The following is a 6,519-nucleotide window of genomic DNA, read 5'->3' on the forward strand; positions in this document are numbered from 1 at the left end:
TATATAAGCCTTAGCATCTTTCATAAGCTTTAAGTGAGTGTAACCGAGCTATTAGCCTATTGAATTCTGAGATCTCTATGATGAGAGAGGCAGTGCTAAACAACTTCAAGGCCCTTGACACCTTAAAACATCTCAGGGAGATATCTGTGCTATAATGCAAACTGAATGCTATATTTTCATACCTGGTAAATCCTTTAATGTAACACATTTGAACCATATGAAAAATCAGATTTCTGCTTTAAGTGACCCATTCCCTAATCTTGACGATCTTTTAAGAAAACTGGTGTGGGAGGTTCATGGCTAAAATATTTACTTTTAATTCCACTAGTGTTATTAACTATACCATTTGTATTTTGCTTGTTTCACAAGATTATCATTTCTTGTATTACCAATTGTATGAACCTCCAGTGAAAATTATGACTAGAATTGAAGCAGTTGATCAAATATATAGCTCGATATATGATCAATGATTGTAATAGTGTAAGTCTAGGTTTGAACAGATGCAACGAGAGGGAATACTTTCCTGGACCATAACTAGAAGACAGGTGTCCAAAGATCTTTGACTATTAAGACCTAGTCCAGTAATAGCACATTGAGTGTCTTATCAACCAAAACCTTCAGAAGTGGGAACGAGCCTTCCCAGCAACGTGGAACAAAACGGTCATAAAATGACCCCCAAAGTATGATCGGATTTATGACCACATGGGGGCGTGTCAACTACAAATTGGCATATACCCAGAGCATTGTCAACGACTGAACAACGAAAGCGTCTACAGAGACTGAACCCCGCGCTACTATAGCTGTTGACCTTCAACAACCCCTGATGGAGTTCAGGGTGGAGTGAGGCACTCTGTGCTCCAGGGAATCTGGTGGGACAGGTCTTTAGATAATTGGATGTTTTTAGGAACAGATTTTATGATCTCAATCCTTGCATCTCCTCATATCTAGGGAAACACTAAATTCCTTCATGGTGATATCAGATCCTCATGACTAACAAAAAGCCTTTATAAAATGAGTACTTCATGGTATTGAACTCCCCCTTTGGTAAAGAATCTGCCTGCAGTGCAGGAGACCCGGGTTCAATTCCTGGGTCGGGAGGATCCCCCGGAGAAGGAATTGGCAATCCACTCCAGTATTCTTGCCTGGAGAATCCCATGGACAGAGGAGCCTGGTGGGCTACAGTCCATGAAGTCACAAGAATTGGACATGACTTACCGACTAAAGGACTACTACTACTACTTCCCACAAACCTTATATATTGTCTTTCCCCCACTGCTGCTTGAGAGCAGTCTCTCAGAGCTATCTGAGATGTTGCCTTCTGGGCTACAGTCCTCATTTTGCCAAAAATAAAACTTAACTCACAACTCTCAATTTGTACCTCTTTTTTTAGTCTACACAAGCCACTGTAAAATTACCCTAGGCTTCATAGAGGTGATGAGAGTTGGGGCCTGGGGTCCTGGGCATCTCCAGTATTTCAGCACTGAGCCTGAGGAGGCTGGGTAGAGCTGGGTCAGAGAACTCCTGCTCAGGACCAGGAGGGGATGTCTGTTTAGCTAGAGGGGTCCAATGTCCTTTTTTGCCACAGCTGTGACATGGACCTGGAGGGGGCCTTGGTTTTAGGCATGAGTGAACCCAGTGGTCTTCTTTGCCACATTTGAAGCAGGGCCCAGGTGGCTTCCTTTCTTTGTTGGTTGATGGAGGCTTGGAGCCATGTAGAGCAGGTTGTGAAACTGGATCTGGAGCTGCTGCAAGAGGATCAGGAGCTATAGAGGGTGGGCTGTGGTCAGAAGGGTCGAAGGAAGAAGAATAAAAGTCTGAACAGCGATCAAGAGACATTGTGTTTGGAGGATGTGGCCCAGAATGGATTCACAGAGAGAGGGGCGAGAGCAAAAAGCAAAGAAAGCCTGAACATAGGAGATTTCTAACCACTTGCCATTGTGGTGGCAGAAGTTATTGAGGTCCAGTATAGTATCATAATCAAGAGTTCCATTTTCTTGCCATTGGGACCTGTAATCAAGTCTGTATTGCAGCCAGACAGTGTTAGAATAGTAAATAAGTCTTTCTGTTCCTATCTCTCCTTGGAAGCCCAAGGCTGTTAGGTTATGGAGAAGGCATCCTAAAGTAGTATATTTTGAGGGTTGAGATTGACATTTTCCCATTGCCACTCAATAGCGAGGTTAGACAAGGGTGAGAGAAAGCGAGGAGAAAGTTCCAAGAGAAAAGGCTTCCTCATTCTCTAGACTTTCTCTGAGAGTAGTAACAGTCTGCTTTGAAATGGGTGTCCCCTATTTCAAAGTCAGAGGGGTGCAAGGGCCATGGAAATCCTCCCACCCAGTGAGAGAGAGAGGATCCGAGAGAATGGAATTTCACTCACCTTTGTAACCGATGGATGAAAAGTGGGCCGGTGTTTGGATGTCAGTCCAGCAAGGCAAGTGGAGAGTCCCGGCCAGAGATCGTCTCAGTTTCTTGGCAAGGTCCAAGGGAGGGGAACACCGGAGGTGGGCTCATAAGAGGAGTCCATCCAGTTGCCATGATTCTTTCTTCCAGGGTTTTGGCACCAAAATGTAAGGTGAGTGCAGAGAAAAAGAGAGCAAGCCAGGCAGTCAGACAAGAAAAGGAAATTTATTAGAGGGAAAAAAGAGGGTGAGTGGCTCTTAAGGAGAACCAGGCTTCTCCCTTTCTGATGGAGTCCTTCTTATACCCCACCAGTGGAAAATTCTCTGAAGGGATTATCACGTAGCCAGAGGTCTGGAATCTTGTGGTCTCACAGCTTTGAGAAGATAGGCACCAGTGAGATTACAGGATGCCATTTGGGCAATTTGGTCAGTTTCACAGATCACTGTGATTTATTCTTTGTGAGATCATCATAACGAGCCATCTTATCAATGAGATCCCATGTGGGCCCTAGCACATAATATGCTTGTGCCAAAGTACTGATGCTGAAAATCAGCTCACAGGCAGCAGCTTGAAAAGTGCATAGGTCATATGGGAAAAAGAATCATGGACTGATTTTAGGACAAGTGCCAAAGGGGCGGGGATTTGTTGGAACTTTCTCTAGGGATGAAAAAGCACTGACGTTTTAAAAAATCCTCCCTATACACAGCTGGCCCAGTGCTAGCAGGAGACATTTCTGACATTCCCCAATTACCTTGCTAGCACTGCTTGCCCTGCCAGTTGCTCTGTTCCCGGTGAAATACACATATCCAACCCAGCCATGCCCACAACGCTCCTCCAAAATGGCTTCCCCCCGAGGTCTTGGATTCCCCCACAATAGACTCCATCCCTACCACACACAGTGGGTGGACTCAGCCATGACTTGCATCCCCTCAAGGTGGTTCCCACTCCAGGTCAGATCCAGCCAGAAACACATCTGCAACTGTTCAGGTGGGGCTCAAGGTCAGCTGCACTGGTGGTCACCCAGACCCACAAGCATGCCCAAAGCAACGATGGTACGTCCAACAGTACACCACATTCAGCCTACACAGGAGACACGGTGTATTTCCTGTCTCTGGTGACCTGGGACAACTGTTTTTCTGAGCCACAAAGGAGATACTGTACATAAGTCCACTAATTCATCTTGGTGACATAGTTCATCTACCTAATATTAATGTATAGGAAGAGAAAGATAGGCAAACTAAGGAGACAAAAAAACAAAACAAAACACAAAAAAATCCCAGAGAATACAGTGGACTCTGTAAAATCAAAGATATCTACTGTGGTAAAGACCTTATTACAAAAGCAAAAGACAGGTCATACACCTTGAGCCAAATAATTGCAAACACATAGCTTACCAAGGATTTGTCTCCAAACAGACAAAGAACACCAACAAAAAAAGCCTGTGAAAACTAGGGAAAGGTCTGAAGGGACACCAGACCAAGGAAGACACACACAGAGTATCCCGGATGATGTCCAGCACTGACGGCCTGAAGAAACAAAAGTCTAGTTGCACTCTCTCAGTCCTGTGTGACCCTGGATGAGCCCTGTGTTTCCCGGTGGCTCTGAGAGATGGACAGGGAAGAAGGGGAAGAGAAATCATTTGCATTTCTAATACTCACAGCAAAGTCTTCCAATGAGAAGGGAATTATCACCCCCATTGACAATGCCATTCACTGAAGTGAAATACCCACGAGTCCATCTAACCCAGAAGGGAAGGAAGGACCTGTTCAAGAAAACTGCAAGAGATGGAAGAAAGAAGATGAAAGCCACACAAACCAGTGGAAAGATAGGCTGTGCTCATGGATTGAAAGAATTCCTATTGATAAAATGAAGTCACACCCCCACAAGGCAATCCATAGGTTCTATGCTATTCCTCCCAAAATACAAATGGAGTTTTGCAGTGAGCAAAGAACTCCTAAAGGTGCATGGAAAGAGAAAAGAGCCTGCATAGTCAATGCAAACTGACGAAAGAGCCCCAAGATGACCATACTAGGTTGTGTGAAAGGAAATTAGACTACAAAATTAGGATCCTCAGGACAGTATTGGAGAAGGCAATGGCAAACCAATCCACTACTCTTGCGTGGAAAATGCCCTGGACAGAGAAATCTGGTAGGCTGCAGGCCATGGGGTTGTGAAGAGTCAGACAGGACTGAAGTGACTTAGCAGCAGCAGCAGCAGAACAGTATGCTACTGGTAATATACAACAACACACACAGATCCAGATCGATGGAATAAAGTTGAGAGTCCAGAAACAAACCACAGCATCCATGGTCAACTCATCTCTGACAATGAAGGGGAGAATATTCAAATGGGAACAAGAAAGCCTCTTCAATAAATGTCCATGTGAAAACCAGACAGCTACATCTGAAGAATTCTATTGGTTTTTATCTCAGACCACTTCAATATCGGTGAAAAACGTCAACCTAAAGACTGATGTTATGAGATAGCTACAAATAAGCGTAGGTATAAGGCTCCTTAACATCAGAGTCACCTTCGCGTTTGGTGGGTGGAAGCGGAAATGGGTCTCTTCAAGTAAAGGCAACAGGAAAAAGAAGTACACCAATGGATTTCCAACCATTTGAACATCTTTGCAACAGAAAAGCTAAGCATTCACAAATCCAAAAGATAGTAAACTGAACATGAGAGACTCCTCGAAAGTGGTGTATCTGAGAAGGGGTTCATATGGAAAGAGACCAAGAATGCACAACACTCAGTGTCCAAGAAACACCACCACCACCCTTGACACTTTCCCCAATACCAACTCCAATCTAAAGCCTTTATCTCACTCTAACCTATCCCTAAAAAATAACCCACAGTTAATAATATACTTGTGCATTCATAGGCATCCATCCATCCATACACGAGAGAGAAAGAGGAAGACATAGACTGAATTTAGAAAGGAAAAAGAGAGGCACATCCAGAGAGAGACATGAAAGAAAAGAGAGGAAATGAGTAGATTGTACAGACTTTTCAAAAATGTATATCAAAGTTAGAAGCAATGACAGGGCCCATCAACCCCAGAAGGGGGAAAATGACCCAAGGTTATGAGAGTAAAAGACAAGAACGCAGGGAGCCATTAGAAGCTCAGCCACCCGCAGAAGCCGAGCTGGGACACTTGAACAGAATCTCAATGGAAACAGAGGACCAGCAAGTTGGCTACGCTTTTCTGTAACAGAGGGAGACCTTCGAGTCTTCCTTTCGGTCCTCCAACTTGGATGCGGGGTCTCAAAACAGTCAGGAGGGGGAGTGCCTTTTCCTGGGTACCACAGCCCATCCAGGGCTCGTTCTGCCCCATTCTGTGCTATGTCAGCCCTGGATGGAATCTTTCTTTCTGAAGTCTCAGCGCACGAGCTCCACGTGATATCGGCCCCAGGTGGAAAGGCATGGAGCTGCTCGTAGGCTGACAGACCTAGGAAGCAGATGGGAGAATGACCCCCACTCTGCAGATGGAGAGACTGGGGCAACCCTGAGGGGCATATGCTTGTCCAGGGCCACACCACTCATGAGAAGAAGGAGCCTGGCCTGAGAGCAGCGGGGTCCTCGGAGCTCAGGCCCTGGCTGCACCCAGGCCTCCCCAAGGCTGTGGGCTGGGCTGTGTGGGTGTCACTGTTGCCGGCCTAAGGGGGGTGGTTGAGCAGTCAGAAACCCAAAGATTCCCTTGGGAAGGTTTGGGGAAGGGACCTCAGCACGAACCCCAGGAAATGATGTCACTTGCCGGCAACAGAACCCAACAGAACCCGCAACCCGGGTATCCAGGCCTCTAGAGCGGAGAGGAGCCCCAAGCCAGATCACTTGCTACCAAAATGTTCTGCTGTTTGCCCCTGCCCAGAGGCCAGGGCCTCAGGAGAGCTCACAGGCAGAGTGTGTGGGAACCCTGTCAACGCTGGATCAGGGCCCCCCCGAGAGGCCTCTGGCCCTTTGCCTGAAGGAACAGAAAGGTAACATGGGAGCCCCAGGCCGGGCCAGGCCACCTCTCCCATGCCACCCGGAAACACTGGGTCCTTTGCCTGTGTGTGTGGATGTGGGTTTCTCGGTGTGTGTCTCCCTCAAGTAAGCCCAGGTCGATGTGGGGTCAGAAGCCTG

Source organism: Giraffa tippelskirchi, chromosome 11 (assembly GCF_054371585.1).
Source record: "Giraffa tippelskirchi isolate mGirTip1 chromosome 11, T2T-mGirTip1v1.2.pri, whole genome shotgun sequence".
Classification (NCBI taxonomy): Eukaryota; Metazoa; Chordata; class Mammalia; order Artiodactyla; family Giraffidae; genus Giraffa; species Giraffa tippelskirchi.